This window comes from Ambystoma mexicanum, chromosome 9 (genome assembly GCF_040938575.1).
Source record: "Ambystoma mexicanum isolate Mex_15411 chromosome 9, UKY_AmexF1_1, whole genome shotgun sequence".
Classification (NCBI taxonomy): Eukaryota; Metazoa; Chordata; class Amphibia; order Caudata; family Ambystomatidae; genus Ambystoma; species Ambystoma mexicanum.
In genome coordinates this window covers 591,951,428-591,969,230 of record NC_090931.1, presented here as the reverse complement: position 1 = coordinate 591,969,230, position 17,803 = coordinate 591,951,428, and the positions used below count along the sequence as shown (strand labels likewise).

Here is a 17,803-nt window from a genome sequence, read left to right as displayed (position 1 = left end):
CCGACAAGCTTTCCTCGGGTCAGCTGCATTACATGCTTAACTTATCTTACAGATTTTCCCTTCTGTGCATATGCATTCTTCTGTTAAATGAAAACTCATGCATGCATTCACGAATTTGCACGAACCCTGCTGTGTCCATTTTATTTCCTTTTCCAAGGGTACGCACTAAACCGTTTCTTGCATTCACACTGCAATATTGTTTTCCATGCATGCCATTCACCCGGAAGTAACCTGAAAGTATACTGTTTACTGTGTTTACTGTGTTGGACTTTGCTGAACGAGCTGCGCTTCTCCTGTGGTGTTGATACTATTGTTGCGGCTCGAACGGGGGGAGGACGTCTTTACAGGCAACTCTCAACCTGACTTCCAAGTAATTTTTCATGAACTTCCTAAAGCGAAAAACTAAAGACCTGTGATTGTAGTTCTCAGCTATGCTGAGAACCGTTAGTGAGCTCCTGCACTCTGACCCCCCCTCCTCTTTTGTTTTTGTATCTTTGTCTACTGCAGCCCCCCCGTGATTGGAGCAAGCGTCTGTGCCACTTCTCTGTCTCCGCCCCCCCACAGCTTCAAAATCCGAGTGTGCAGCACACCCGTGTCCGCACCCGGAAGTAACCTGAAAGTATACTGTTTACTGTTCACTGTGAACAGTGAGCAGTGAGTGGCCCGTGTTTTTGCCTAGCCTTTTGTGACCATCATACAAAAAAAAGAGTTAGGCAGACCGACAATGGTCAAACTTTACTCACTTCGGACTAATATGCCGAACATTGAACCGCTAATATGCCGAACATTGAACCGCTAACTGATAAACCGTACGACTTTCATACTACCCCAAAGCGAAATACAAATGGCCTGTTAAGTCGTGGGTCTATAAGGGGTTGGTCCTTGTCCCATACGAGTGACATAAGGAAATTCTACTCTGAGAGTTTATCAGGAGTGCCCAATAACATTGATAAAGAAAATGCAGTAAGCTGCAAACATACATTTGATGACAACCAAGAAATAATGGTAAGTCCTGAAAAGACTGCACCTGTAGTCTCTGTAGCGATAGACTTGTGTACTCCATCTGATTCATTACTTGCATCCTTTTCTGAAGAAAATTTGCTAGGCGACTTTGCTCTTCCAACTACTAATAAAACAGTGACCGAGATCATGATTCATTCTGAGCCAGTTCAACCTTGTGGTCTTACATCTGCTGAAGACCTAGTCGCTGATGATGATATGGGAAATGAAGAAGCTATACAAACAATCCAAAATGATGCAGACCTTTTAAACAATGACCTTCCAGGTGATCAATCTTGTGTAGAGGCCAATGTAGAACATTTGTCCCAATCTCCCGTAATGTTTCCTGAATGTTCAAATGACTCTTCCATTCTATCAATATCTTTTACTCAACATTCCCCTAAACATTCTGATCACAGTAAGTCAAGATCACAACGTAAACAAGTATCTACTGCTTTAGCCCTGACAGAATTAACTTTACAAGCCATGAACACGGCCTTGTTCTCTTTAGCCAAATTGTATGAAACACTTGATGCCAGACTACTGGACCAACATTTTTTACTTAAGGAACTGCTGGAAAACAAGAATGTCATATGTCATCATGCAGAAATTGTATTGCCCAAAAGTCCAAGTTCGCAAAAACCACATACTGTGTCACCTAGTACTGCAAAAGAAGTGACCAATAACACGTCTGATAGCGAGTTAGAACAGCAGGAAACCAACGCTAGCCTTATGCCTGCGAATGGAAAAAAAACTAGCTCTGGATGTGTTAATCACGACATGAGCAGGATTGAAATCATTGACCAACAAGACACAAAAGATAATGATACAAGCACAGTAGGAGATGAAACTACTGGGAGGATAAATAAAAATCCTATTGTGTTTCCTTCAAATAATGAAACATACAATATATTTAGCGTGACGAAAAAAGAGAAAAAACAAATGCTAAATATACAATCTGAGAGCAAAAAAACCAAGAATCAGAAATTGATGAAGACACAGAAAAATAAGAACTCATGGCAATTCATTAAATTGCTAACTACACCTGATAAAAGAACACAAGAAAAAAGTGCGGCAATTGTACAAAAATACATTGCTATTAATAGAAGCAAACCGAATTTACCACCTATACAATTGGTCTCCAAAGGAGACAAAAAATGTATTGACTAATGAATTCAGTTATGAACCCCTTGATGAACTGGTAACTGAGGTTTCCAAACGTGAACATATTGAGGACCCTTTAAAGACCTTTCCTCCCTCACAAATAGTGCAAACAAAAGAACGGTGATAACGAAGAAAGATATCGAGATACTTCATTTACAACATTAGAGGAAAGACTAGAAGAAATTATGAAATCAATGGGTATCTTTTTTTTCGCGAAACACACAAAATTCAAAAGCGGCCGTGCCAAGGCCGCTTGAATATAAGACTAATCCGACAGGGGAACTGACCCCAAGAATGCATGAGACAAGAATCTATCAAGGCAAAGCCGGTGCAGGAGTCAAAACAGGGCTTGAACATGCTAAAAAACTGGCGGTGAATAAACAACAAGAAATGAAAATGCCTCCTAGAAACAGACACAATAAATGTAATGACTCCACGCATTTGAGCCTTATTTTGAAAAACCGAGGTGGTGATTTCGGACTATATGATCTAAATCGATCATCTCTGCTAAACATCATGCAAAGTGTTCAAGCGCTTCAAAGTCTGATGACTTTGCGCAAATAGAATTCATCAATGATCATGATAGATCTGTAGTTAAAATTTGGATGTCATCAGCCATTGTCAAATACTCGATCTGGCAAGCAAGAAATGAAATATATCACCTAAGTTTCTTGCTAGATAACCCCACTGCTGCATTAAATGTAAACAGTACTCCTTCCTCAAATGTTGCCAATTCATATCCTTCAATTCATACCAGTATACACACGAATAACATAAAGGGAAAAACACAACTAGCTGACAGACATTTTGACCCGATGACGATAAAGTACTTCACAGCAGGTGACAATCAAACAAAAACGATAACGGCTTTTTCACAAAACAAACTATATAATGAATGTTCGCTACCTTGTAAAGAAGATATTCTCTCAGCTTGCATCCTGGAACACAAGAGGTCACATGCATCTCACATCCTCTTCTATTTCTGTTCTAGGTTTATATGACATAATCATGCTGCAAGAGATGTGGCTTACTTCCCCCCCGGTGTGGGAAAATCATTCTGTAATCCTTGAACCTGCTATTAAGTCAGTGAGAGGCCGCCCAAAAGCTGGACTTCTGACTGCTATAAAGCTAACAAGTGGTTTGACTGAATCTTGGGTATCTGTTAACAGTTTTATGCAATTGGTACGAATTACATATAACAGTCACGTTATCGCATGTATCAATATATATTGGAACCACCTAGACATTACGGAAAAACGTTTTTTTACAGATCTGACAAAATGTCTGGATAAGATTGACAAAGATCAGCTGATCAAATCTGTAATTATTGCAGGCGACCTAAACATGGATTGCACGAATGATAAAGGGGGAAAAATTAAAGAAACAAAGGAAAAATGGAAACATTTGATGAATGAGAGGGGGTTTATCAGGATAAGTGGTGCAGTGTGTGGTGATATCCCTCCTAAAGTAACATGGCAACAAGCTAATGCCACATCTACTATCTATTACATATACACCAACAGTGAGCTCTTCTCTACTGTCTCCTCTTTTGAAGTATTAAAACAGACAAAAAGTGACCACAATCTTCTTCACCTCACATGGCCTCGGCCGAGTGAAGTAGGCCTCAATTCCAGCTCCAAGCATATAACTAACATAGAAGTGTCCACTAAGGGTCACAGCTTTAAATGGTCCACTAAAAATCTAAATGACCTGCTCTCAGCGATATCTTACCCAAAAGACATCTTAAAACCAGACTTACAATATTTACACGGTGATTATGTAAGCACTTTGCAATTATTTAAAAAACAATTTAGAACATCCATTAGCGCACAGAAACATCACCCTCACTCCTTTGATGAAGAGATCACCAGCAGAAAAGCTGAGCTCAGAAGGGAGGTTCGATATTTAACACAACAGAATTTCAGCAACAGGGCACTTATGATAGCCAAATGTAAAAATCAATATAAAAATTGTATAAAGCAGCGACAAGCAAAAATGCTACTACAAGATGCCCATTCTATGCTCTACTCAATTGCATCTAAGAATTCTGTCCTTGTATGGGGCTTAATCAAAACCTTCTATGGCACTAAACAATCCATAAGACAAATAAACACAGTGCCAGAAGAAATATGGGCTCAATACTCTAACTCCCTGTATGCTGAAACCCATTTTCCGCAAAAACAAGTTGAGCAGAGCTATGATGGGATACAAGAACTGATCTATGATAATCTGGATATTGAAATGTACATAAAACAAGTAAGTAAGTCGAAAGCCCCTGGACCAGATGGTCTTTCAAATGCAATGTTGAAGACTAATCCTGAGATCTGGGCTTCTATTCTAGGAGTCATATTTAAACAAGTAATCATGAGCAAAAGAATACCAGCATCATGGCAAAAGTCAATCATCGTCCCCATCTACAAGAAAGGGGACAGATTGAACCCAAAAAATTACAGGCCTATTGTGCTTCTTGATGCGCCCGGAAAAATCTTTACTCGCCTTGTATTGAGAGATTTTAATAAATGGACAAAGGAATCGGAGCTCAATGATCCATACCAAACGGGCTTCATTGTGGGCGTAGGTACTTCGGTGAACTTACGAGTTCTTGATGCTATTAAACAACATGAATTACAAGTAAATCAACCACTCTATATGGCCTTCATTGATTTTGAGACCGCGTTCTATTCTGTGTCGAGAACCTTATTGTGTGATAAACTACGGAAAAATGCATGTCCAAAATACTTATTACACTGGGCAATTTCACACGGGAACATCTATCCAAGTGCGTTTGACAATGGACGGTACGTTATCGAAGTCAATTAAAACATACAAGGGTTTGAAGCAGGGGTGTCTATTGGCATCTACCCTCTTCAATTATTTAATCGCTGATGTTGTAAAGAAATTCAGTAGAGTACCTTCATATGCGCCTCCCCTTGGTAAACATCCAATACCTTGGATGTTCTACGCTGACGATCTAGTCCTATTGGCAAAAACGATAAGGGGGCTGCAAAATGTACTTGATCAACTGGGGGAAAATGTACAGGATACCGAACTGGTTATAAATGTCGCAAAAAACAAAATTATAAACAATGTACCCAACAAAAAAGCAGGAGCATCTCATTTCTCGTTGTTCCTAGGGGCAAAGATTTTGGAGAATGTTACCCAATATAAATATCTAGGAATTCATGTGAACACTTCCAGAGCAGATATACCTTACCACGAGGAATTGAAAACAAAAATAAGCACCTCTATTTCACAAGCATCTATTATAAATTATAAGTTTTGCACATTTTCCTTGAAATCAATAATCTCATTTTATTGCCAAAAGGTAGTCCCAACTGTACTCTATGGTGCAGAATCCAGGGTCTGGAGAAATGAGATGATCTGGCAAATATTGGAAGGACAATTTTGGAAGAAGGTCCTACATGTGCCAAAAGCCTCGCAGATGTGCTTGTTGAGATATGAATTGGGCATTTCCTCGCTAAATTCTATGTACATGTGGAGACTATGTAGTCTGTATCGGAAATGCATTATGGTACGACAGGATAATTCTTTATTACAAGTCTTGTCCAGTTATATGAGAACGAGCGAGCACAAAGCAATGAGCACATGGCGACAACAAGTCAGAAATTTTCTGATAAAAACAGGTTTCAGAAGAAGTACTAGTAATGAATCCCGAGAGAGCAAAAGAAACAATTATTATATGGGACTGGATAAACACGTATGAACAATGTCAAAAGACTAAACATGCTTTTTCTCATAAAATTGTCATCAAAAAAGTTAGAACTATTGAAAGTTATCTGCTAAAATTCCCAGGTGCTAAAGCAAGAAATGCTTTCTTAAGATTCAGAATGAACTGGTGGCATACAAGAAATAATTTAGCTAAATGGAATGCCATCAGCCAAACAGAGAGCTTCTGCAGATTTTGTAAAAAAAATAAAAAACAGAAACTTTATATCATCTACTGGCAGAATGTCCAACATTATTGCCCATGAGAATTGAGTGCTTTAAGAAGCATTTTGGAACACATACACCTCTTACAATCGAAAACTTCTGGCATAGAATCTATAACACACAGATAACAACTATAAGATTAGCCGTAGTGAATTTTCTGAAAGCACTAAAATTAAAGGAAAACCTGCTAGCAATGTGACAACACAAATGACACTTATCGTATGTAAGTTTAAAAAAAAAAATCATTATATATTTTAGAAAGTGTATGAAGTGTAAAGCAAAAATGTGGCTAATTATGTATTGCTTTTGTTTTATTTTTTTTTTTGTTCTCTCCTGTTTTTTGAATTTTTTGAACATGATTTAATAGGTTCTAAAAAAAAATGTGTATGATAGCTATGTATAATTTCTTAATCTTGTATGTCAAATTGTATTTTATCTTTGTTTCATGTATTAATTCTGAGCATTGTATAAGAGTTTTGGTTTTGTATAAATTTGTATTGAAAAGTTGACTTGTCAACTAAATCAATAAAAAAAAAAAATAAAAAGCATGGCATTCACTCTTCTCTCCCTCCGGCCACCGAAATCATTGTGGCCACAGAGGGAACGCGGAGATAGTTATCGGGAGAGCTATGAGGCCGCTAAAAGCCAGCTCACCATAAGACACAGCCGCTCAGCAAGAAAACACAATCAGTGCCTAAAGCCATGTTCCACATTTTCTGCTTGCTGTTGTTCTCCTGTGCTAGCCCGCCAATCCTTCCGAGCAAGACAACTGTACAATGTCGCTCTCTCCCTTATCTCCATTGTTTTCGCCATCATCTTCATGATATTTTGATACGCCCTCCAGTATTCCCTGAGCGTTTTCCATTCCGATTTACCTCCTCATAACGTTAATGGGTTCTTCCCTCTGCTCCACACGTATTGTGTCTTTGAATAACAACACAGCATTCATTCAAGGTTCCAACTAATGTTAAATCGACGATAATGTCGCGGCGGCCATCTTTACCATGTTATTTCTCAGGAAAATACATTTTGAAGCAAAAATAAAATAGACACAATATAGATTGACATACCTAGAAAAGAAATCACAGAAAGATGTCAGTGCTGAGAGTGTTCAATTATATTTTCTTCTTTGATACTTTTGTAAAATCCTGTTCTGTTGATGTGACCTCCATTGGATCTGAGTCTAAATCTGTCAAACAGGCTTCAGCGCATGTATGGTCTGTAAAAGAGTGTAGTTGACCATCCAGTGCTATTCTGAATATGGCAGGGTATACCATATAATATTTCATCCATTTTTCGCGAGCCTTCATTTTTGCTTCGTCAAAGGCACGTCTCCTTTCCAGAATATCTCTGCTCAGATCAACAAAAAACATTATTTCGTGCCCTCCGCAAGAGATCTTTGGGTCTAAATCCAATATTTTAGGCAGGTTTTTTTGTAAGAAATCAATCGCATTACCTCTCAACATTTTCAGGAAATCCAGCTATCCGGAGATTGTTTCTTCGCGAAATGTTTTCTTGTTTTCTTGTTCAGACATCTTTAGAGTAACTTTCTAATTTAGTAACTTCAGATCTCTTACTTGATCAGTTAGCCTCTGAGTCTTATCATCTACTGAATGCAGTTGTGTTTTTGCTGAATCCACCCTCATGGTTATTTACACACATTTCTCTTCTGGTGTGAAGAGTTTGCTTTTAATTTCAGCAGTGTTCAGAGTTACCTTAGTCAGCAGATCCAACAGTCTGTCATCTCTATTTTCATTATTCTCATCATTGTCCTTTTTCTCTACCCCTTTTTGCCTTTTGGCTGGTTGGGTCACTTCAGAGCTGTCATGTGCAGACATGTTAGATACAGAGAGTCAGCCGTGGGCACAGGAGCACAGCTCTCAAGCTGCCATCTCTGGAGCTGATCATTCTAGAATCCTTCCTCTCCTTTTCTAGTACTAAATCATAGCAAAAAGTGGCTGTGCTTTCTAGGATTTCGAGCCAATGTGACCTTCAACTAATAATTTAAGTAATATGTGAATAATTTCTCTGTCTCTTATCCCGTTCCTCCCTTCCCTCTTGTCCACGTTCGTCTTTTTCTGTCTTGTTCTTGTTGTGTGATTGTCTGTCATTTGTATATACTTATTAAAAAACCATTTAGTTTAGAGATAGAATCTGTATCTTCATACATAGCCCTCAACTGTTCAACTTGTATTCCTTTTTTTCTCCAAGAAATCTTTTACAAGTACTATTGATTACAATTATTTGTGGTATGGGTCATTAGCTATGTTTCCGATATAACTCCAATGAAAAAACATTTGCAAACAAATTTAAAAAAAGCAGATCCCCAACTCCCTCCTTCTGGGGATTTTGTGTCGGTTTGAACAACTACACTGCCTTGGCAGCATTGTTTTATGTCCTAACACAACGGACCTCTACCTTTTGTCACCAATAGCCCACCAGGGAGGGTTGTCTGCCCAATTTTGAAACTCTTCAAATATTCTCCTCCACACTCACCACAGTGAGTGCTCCGACTTACTAGCACAGAAAAATATGACCTCTACAAAAATGACTCAACAGATGATAGATTCATGTTCTCTTTCAAACACGTTGCTGTGAATCGATGCATGAAGACACTGTGCATGGGCCATGCTATAAAGAAGGTGATAAGGTTGTAAGCAATGTTTGCTACCCTACTTCACAACACCAGTGTCAGCCATTTTAATGCTACACAATTTATCAATCTTAGAAGAATTAAAAACTGAGGTGGCCATTTGGTGGCCTGCAGTGTGAACATAGATTTCAGCACTAAGCACCAAACACGCTAGCTGATCTGTAGCTCAACATGAGATGTGTACAGATGTGGCTTGCTAATGAACAGCCACCTGTTTACAGTGAAGACAGTTGCAAGGTGGTGTTGTAAAATGTGGGTACTTTAGCTATGCTTAAATATGAGATTGCATTGTTTTTGTCTCTATTGACGCAGACATTGATTTTCTAGGCCAGCACTGGAGGCTTGATGCTGTAGACTAGCCTTGCTGGGTTTTATGACTAATCTGCCCTCACCTACCACAAACTACCTCTGCATAAGCAGTAAGAACCCAACTTTTCCTTCTCAAAGGAATTCTCAGTTTTCTCACTTCCCCCCAGAAGCTCAATGTTACCAGATCTCTGGTTCTCTCTTAGCTTGACTATTGCAATAACCTTCTCTTGAATCTACCTTCCTCCTCAATATGGCCCTTTCAGCTAATCCAGAATAGGGCATCAAGAATTATCCTTGGCTTTCCTGCCCGTCACTGGCTCCTGGTTGCTGCACGGATTACATTCAAATCCCTCTGCATCATCCACAAGGCTTTCTGGGGGCCACACTATCAGCAACTTGTTATTACTAAATACTTTCTCTCTAGACCTCTACATTCCTCCGGTATCAACTCCTGTGTGTGAAGCGTTTCGCTAAACAGCGGGCTGGAGGCCGATCTCTTGCTTCAGCTGGTTCCCTCTTGTAAAAAACAACCTCTCCATTCCTCTTTGTCTTGAGCCGGACCTCCTCAAATTCCAGAAGCACCTCAAGACTTTCCTTTTCACTTCCTCCTTCCCTTCTTCCCTCCTCTGCTAACCTCACAGTCGCAGTGATTGGTGACCAGGGCCCTTATGTGTCCTCGTGGCCCTAGCCTCCCACACCCAATTGCCTCAGCTTCTGCCCACACACAGCACTTGCCTCAGCACCCACTGGCCTACGCCACTGTAGGCCTGCACTTACTCGCTCATTACAGCACAACGCTCCCTAGCACTTACATTCTCCAGCATGGGGTCTGGCATGGATTCACATGCTCATGAATATTCCCGGTCAGGCTGGGAATCCTCGGTAAAGAAAAAATCTGTTTCAGTTTCGTTTCTGAACTGTCTTTCGACTAATAACCAATCACTGGTCTCTGTGTCATACTGCCCCCAGCCAATGACTGCCCTCTACCTATGCCCCTCCTCTGACAGCCATCTTCAGATATTTACCACACATTGGGAGTCCTCGTGCTTTAGCTCTCGAGCTTTTACTGCGTGTTACATTTTTTCAAAGATTTTTCGGATCTCCCATCACCCCCTACCCAGCCCCCCCCCCCGACGAAATTGGCTCCTTTCACGCCATGATCGCCAGGGCATCGGAGCTGTTCCAGCTATGCCCCGAAGAGCAGAAGAAGGAGGGTTTGCTCTACCAACGACGGGAGGCCAAGAGGAAGACCGTCCTCTCAGTCCCGTTACTGTACGACATCTGGGACAAAGGACTGTCACTGCTGAAGAAACCGTCCACGGCTCCTGCGAAGAGGGACCAGTACGAGAAGAAGTACCGGGTCCCAGACTCCTCCCCTATGTGCTCAGAGCACAGCCGTCCCCGGATTCGGTGGTCTCCGCGGCGGCCAAGAAGAAATTGGCAGGGGCAACAGCATCAACTTCCACTTCCCCACCGGACAGCAAGGGGAAGAAGCTGGACGCCATGACTGGTCATCTCGTCGCAGAGACGACCATCAAAGCGGCCAACGCCCTCGCGATTGTGACACGCTATGACAGGGAGCTGTGGTTCAAGATCGCTCCCCTCCTGGACTTCCTCCCAGATCACAAGAGGGTGGAAGCCCTTGAAATCCTGCAGGAAGGCGAGGTGGCCACCGATTTCCGACATGCCCTTCGATGGGAACAACCTGTTCGGCAAGGCATTGGACGAGTCACTGCAGGCCATCAAGGCGGACACCGAGACGGGCCGGGCCTTGGGTTCTCTCCATCAACGACATCTGTCCTTTCGGACCTTCGGAGGCAAGTCTCAAGGTGCCTCTAAAGGATTCGGCGGCAGTTCCGCATTGTACCGCCAGGCAGCCCGCTCCTCGACGCTGGAAGCCTACAGAGGCTGCAGCAACGCCGGAGGACACAGTCGTCGTCGCCAAGGAGGCCAAGGTTGCAAGGCCTCAGCGAAGCAAGGCTGAACCGGCCATGACGTCGGGCCCCCACCCGAGCACCCTGGTGGGAGGCCAGCTGACAAATTTCGTCAGCCTGTGGGAGTCCATCTCCACCGACCATTGGTTGCTAGATGCCCTGGCCCACAGGCACACTCTGGAGTTCCAAAGAAAGTGTCCCCGTCTACCACCCGTGGCCAGGAAGGAAAACCACGTGCCACAGCTGCTTCTAGAGGTACGAGCAATGCTACAAAAGGGCACGATAGAACTCGCCCCAAAGAGACTCTGGGGTTCTGGAATATACTCTTGGTACTCGGCCTGCAGGGGATCCACGTATACCCGTACCTGGACGATTGGCTCATCCGAGCAAGGTCAAGAGAACTCACCGTTGATCCATCAGCGAAAACCGTCCAACTGCTCACGGATCTGAGATTCTCGATCAACTTTGCGAAATCCCACTTGGACCATAGCAGGACGCCCTGTTCCTGGGAGCCAGACTGGACACAGTGGCGTGGTTGGCTTCACCGTCGGAGGAAAGGACGAAGGCCATCCTGGGCAAGGTACAACGGCTGTTGACCATGGAAGTGGCCAGGGTGAGGTCCATCAAGTCCCTACCTGGCATGATGTCATTGTGCATCTACCTCGTGCGTCTATGCAGGTTGTGGATGCGGCCACTGCAGGAGTTCCTTGACACCCGTTGGATGCAAGCGGCGGGCAGCTTCGAAGACCAGATCTCCCTCAACGAGACGTTCCGTCAAGCGATCCGTTGGTGGGGCGCCTGCGGCGCACCTCGCGGCGGGCATGGACTTCCAGACCCCAGCGCATCAGGAGACATTGACGACGGACGCCTCCCTGGAGGGATGGAGAGCGCACACCAGAGATCTCCACACAAGAGGCCTTTGGCTCCCAGTGAGAGGTCCCTGCACATCAACGTCCTGGAGCTCCGGGCCGTGTTCTGGGCCCTCAGGTCTTTCCTTGCATCCCTCAAGGGCAAAGTGGTACGGGTCTTCACCGACAACACCACCACGATGTTCTACATCCGGAAGCAGGGGGGCAGCAGATCCCCAGCCATATCCAAGGAAGCACAGGATCTGTGGCACTGGGCCGTCGCCCAGGGGATGTTCCTGGTACCTTTTCATCTGGCAGGAAAAACACTGTCGCCGACTCACTCAGCAGGGAGCTGCACTCTTGCCACGAGTGGGAGCTTCGGCAGGATCAAGTGGATTTCCTATTCCGACAATGGGGCAGTCATCATATGTAAACCTCCATACCTGACATTCCATGAGACGAGGGTAGTGCTGTTCCCCAGCTGGGGAGCATGGGCGATGCATTCTCCTTCCCCTGGGACGGCCTGTTCCTATACACGTTCCCACCGTTGCTGTTGCTGCTGCGACTCATCAATCAACTCAGACGGTCCCGGTGCAGGATGATCCTTGTCGCACCAGCGTGGCCAAGACAGATATGGTTCCTGGACCTTCTGGACTTGTCAGCGTCCCCCCGCAGTCAAACTACCGACGAGCGCGGATCTTCTATCCAGGGAAGGTGGCGCCATTCTACATCACCACACAGGATCGCTGAACCTGCCGGCCTGGCTCCTGCAGCACTAGAGTTCAGAGGCTACGATATCCCGGCGGACTGCAAGGAGGTACTTGGAAAGGCCAGGGCGTCCTCGACTCTTAAGTGCTATGGACATGTGGAAGAGGTTCTCTGTCTGGTGCCGTGCACAGAAGATCAACCCTCTACGGATTACGGCCCCTCAAGTGCTGCCGTACTTGCTGTCGCGGGGCTGGCCCATGCCTCCATCAAGATCCACCTGGCGGCTATCTCCCGCTACACCAGAACTCCGGGGTGGTCGTCGCTGTGGTCTCACCGACTGGTGAAGGAGTTCATGAAAGGACTGTTCCTCTAGTTCCCTCCGGTGAAGGCTCCGGCCCCGGCATGGCAGCTCAACGTGGTGCTGACCAGGCTCATGGGTCCCCCATTCGAGCCCTTGCACTCGGCACCGTTGAAGTTCCTATTGTGGGACACAGCGTTTCTTTGTGGCCATCACCTCCGGACGACGGGTGGGAGAGATCCAGGCCCTCTCCTGTAAACCTCCATACCTGACATTCCATGAGACGAGGGTAGTGCTGAGGACACACCCCTCCTTCATGCCCAAGGTGCCGTCGGACTTCCATCTCAACGAGCCCTTGGTGTTACCTGTTTTCTTCCTGTCGCCTTCGCCGCTGGCTGAGAGTACTTTGCACATGCCGGATGTGGCTAGAATACTGAAGTTCTACGTGGAACGCACGAAGAGTCTTCGGAAAACATCACAGCTGCTTGTGACCTGTGAACCAAGGGAAGGGTTTCAGCGAGTAGAGCGCTCGCTTTGACATCCGTGCAGAGCCTGTTAACGCAGGTTCGAATCCCGGCAGGGCCAAACTTAGCCTTTCATCCTTCCAAGGTCGATAAATGAGCACCACACACCGTGGGTAATAATAAGCAGCGCTCAGATACCTGAGGGTTCGTAGCGCTATATAAATGCCTAATTATTATTATTTTTATTATTATTTCCAGATGGCTCTCTGGCTGCATCATGCACTGTCAACGGTTGGCAAACCAACCGTTGCCCGGCCGTCCGAGAGCCCATTCAACCAGAGCAATCGCTGCTACCACGGCGTTCCTGTCTGGTGTGCACCTGCTGGACATCTGCAGGGCTGCTACGTGGAGGTCGACACACACCTTCACGAGATTCTACTGCGTCGGCTGAGATTCCAGGGAGGAGTCCAGAGTCGGCCAGGCAGTGCTGCGCAACCTGTTCGCTTGAAGGTGAGCCTGGTGAGGAGGTAAGAAATGCTTAATGTTGAGTTGTTGAAATACTTAATGTTGAGCCTTGCCACCTCCCGTGGTTGTGCATGTGTGTACTGCTATGTATTCTTGTGTTCATGATCATGTGAATCCATGCCAGACACCATGCTGGAGAAGGAACAAGTTACTTACCTGTAACTGTTGTTCTCCAGCATGGGTCTGGCATTGATTCACATGCGAACCCTCCCTCCAACCCCTCTGCGGCTCTTCTTTTGGTCCTACTGCCACTTTACATGCTACCAAATCTGAAGATGGCTGCCAGAGGAGGGGCTTAGGTAGAGGGCAGTCATTGGCTGGGTGCCGTATGACCCAGAGACCAGTGATTGGTTATTAGTAGAAAGACAGTTCAGAAATGAAACAGATTTTTTCTTTACTGAGGATTGCCAGCCTGATGACGGGGAATATTCATGAGCATGTTAATCCATGCCAGACCCATGCTGGAGAACAACAGTTACATGTAAGTATCTTGTTCCTTTTTACCTGAAGTCATTTCAGACTTTCATCTAGGACAGTGGTCAAAGTGTACGAAAAGAAGTAGTGGAACTATGTTCCCTGCTGGCCTGCACCCACTCCCCACAAACCCATCCTCACGCCCCCCCCACACAAAATACAAACTCCCAAACACATACAGGTGGTGTTTAAGGGAACGTTCATTGTAGTGCACTGAAAGTGCAAGCTTCAACTTCTTCCTACACTTTGAATTTAAAACGAAACCATTCCGGAACAGTTCCTTTTTCAAATAAAATTATAGGAACAGTAAACTTTAATTTAAAAAAGTAGAGGAGCACCACTCCCAAGCACTCCCGCTCACTTCGACCACTGATCTAGGACAAAAGATAGCGTTACCCACTTTCGACCCTCCACCTCATCCTGGCAAGGAGGAGTAGAGGTTGCACAGGCTCAATCCACGTAGGGCTCTGAGCTTCTAAATTTCAAGGTTGTCAAAACTTTGTCTGGACGACCAACTGTTAATAGGTTATACTGGTTATACACTTGGTCAGGCTGTGACAAAGCAAGCCTTATCCAGATGGATTATTCTAGCGATTTCAGAATGCTATAGGCTGGCGGGCAAGGATCATCCAGAAGGCTTGGGAACCCATTCTACTGGGTGTTGGGGAGAATTCTCAAAAATGTGCTAATTCCCTCCACCTTAGAGACCCCCGGCAACTTTGCTGGATTTTGAGGACTTGATTTTTTTTAACCTGGAGAGAGTGAGACCCTTTTCCCTCTCTCTCATGTATTTTATTTATTTATTTCTATTTATTTTATTTATGTATTTTAATGTGATTCATACACTGTGTTTCTTTTGGTTATGGAGTCTAACCAACTCCATAGGCATCATCTTTTACAATTGTGTCACAAAGCACCTTCAGTGCAGTGACACAGGGAAGTATTTTACATTTCCCAAGGTTTAAACACCTTCTCTGGGATCAACTACTGTTTCCCAGAGCAGTAAAAGTAAAATTGGATTTACTTAGGAATGTACTTGCTAGACCCAGCACACCCTATCTTACAATAATGTGCTGGAGGGGTTACTTAGTGTCCCCTGTGTCTAAATGTTCATCTAACATTTTTTATGTTACCCTTTCCTCATTTGACTGGCTGGTGGAAGTGGTTTTGTTTTGAAATACCTTAGGTTGCATTTACCGCAACCGTTCGCGGCTTTGGTAGAGTAACTGCGGGAGCCATCTTTTTCAGAATGGCATCCAGCTATCTTTGCTAAAATGGTGCCCGGTCTTTGTTTTTCGCCAGGTCTTTGTAGAAAGGTCCTTCTCGAGAGTTTCTCTGCACGCCAAACCAGGTTTGGTCTCTTTGTTCATTTCGCCTTTGGCAGGGTTTCAGAGAGAAACCCGCCTCTGGCTCCAGAGGGTCTGGGGTAGGCAGGAAGTGAGGGAGGTGCCCAAAACTCCCTGTGCTTAGTCTCCTAGGAGACCCAAATGCACTCTGTGGTGAGCGGCTTGCTGATGTTCCAGCAAGGACAGCCACCCTGCTCGGTGAGTGACAGCTAGGCTGGAATTAATGGGAGAGAACTGAATAAAAGGTGGGTCATTTGGCTTGGAAGGCAGAGTCGACCACTGGACGAAGGAACCGAAGAAGAGCTTGAAGAGGACGCCTGCTGCAACTCTTGGACCGTTGGTTTGCCCGGTGAAGCCCTGCTGCAGTGACTGCTTGCCAAGTTCGTATCGACAGAGAAGCCCTGCAAGGACTTCTCCCTTTTGAGTTGGTGGGACCATTCAACTCCAAAGTAAGCCACCTGGACACCCATCTTGGAGTTTGTTGAATTTCCTTAGTGCTGCAGGGAACCGTATAGCCAGGGAGAGGGACACCAGATTGTGTGCGTTAATTGTAAGATGGCCTAAAACTTTTGGAAGATCCTCAGGACTCCCACGAAGCAGGACTGACTGAGCGTGAGCCCCCTCAGCAGAGTGTGGGACCCCAGACGTGAGGACAGTCCACCTTGACAGCCAGGAACCACGCTTATTGCTATGTGCTGTACCGCAAGGAGCTGAAACGCGATACAACCACTGAAAGTAAAGTTTGCCGGTCTTGCCAGTGCAGTGCAGGAGTCCCCCGATGTTCTACCTCTTGTCCCCACGACTGAGGCCCAGGAACAGTGAGATCTACAGAGCTGCACAGGAACAGAAGTCACCAGCTACATCTTTTTTCTTCTTTTCCAAGGTACTGTAAAACAAGTCTAATCGAACTTATCTCTTACTAAGTGCTTGTAACTTCCACAACTCACAAGTCTAATCAGCTTGTGGCCATAGATTTGATTCTTCTTTTCGTCAAAGACTCCTAAGAACTTTTGCAAAGACTTTCCCATTAGTTACCAGAAGTGCTGCATTTTATCCAAGACTTTTGCCCATTGACTTTGGCTTAGCCTGTTGAATTGAATGACTCTTCTAGCGAACTCTAAAAGTATCTGCACTGCTTAAGAAATGTGTGATCTCTTGTATTCTAATAACCTTTATCGTTTACCAACTTTTAAAGAGTGTTCTGAATGCCAACATTAAGGTATTAATGTCCCCAGCACCCTTGTTACTGAAATCATCTGTGGGTGTAGGCTGTGTCTGTGGGTAATCCCAAAAGGGCCTTGTCTGATTCAGAAACTGTGTGTGCAGTATTGAAGTATATTTGTTTTACTATTCTATTACTCCCTTCTAAAGAAGGCTTTATAACTGACTGATAAATAAATTATTAATTGTTTATGCAAGAAACCTTGAGTGTAAGAGTTTATTTGACTACCTATAACTTTGAATCTTTGTGTACCTCCACTACAGCTCACATTTCCCCTCTTGTGATAAGCCTGGCTGCTCAACACGCTACCAAAACTGTGTAGTACAAGTTTATACCAAAGGTTGGGTTGCCTATACCTGTAGTCATAGCTGTTTGTAGTGTTCCCAGAGGGTACTGCATTCAAACGTTGCCTAACACTGGGGGCATGGCTACCTCCTCTGCTTTGCAAAGATGTGTTCCTATTAAAACATTTGTGAGGCAGCTACGTGGTCCACGATACACACTTTCACTAAGCATTACTGCCTTGATTCTACCCTAAGCCAGGATGGAAGCTTTGGAAAAGCTGTCCTCCATTCGGTTCATGGAAACCATTAATAACAAACTTCTTACTCCCTCCCCCAAAACTAACACTGCTTTCAGATTCTATCAAACATGAGGACTATGTGGGAGGACACAATCCATTAGAAGAACAAGTTAATTACCCCTGGTAACGTTCTTTCGACTGGATGTTCCTCCCACATATTCCTCCTCGCCCTCCCATCCTACCCCCCGGTAGAATTTCCCATGCTATTACAGATTTCGCTCCTTCAAAGCCTAGTACGGTCAACCCTGTTTTGATGCGGGTAGTTCTACTTGGGAATGAAAAACAGAACTGAAGCCAACGGGCACTGCATGTGTTATTTATGCCT

General features: G+C 44.5%; 1 protein-coding gene across 4 annotated transcripts in view; it reads left to right on the top strand.

Annotated features, from left to right (window-relative positions):
- PIGL (phosphatidylinositol glycan anchor biosynthesis class L) overlaps positions 1-17,803 on the top strand; it is a 760,299-nt gene that overhangs the window by 475,530 nt on the left and 266,966 nt on the right. The window lies entirely within an intron of this gene.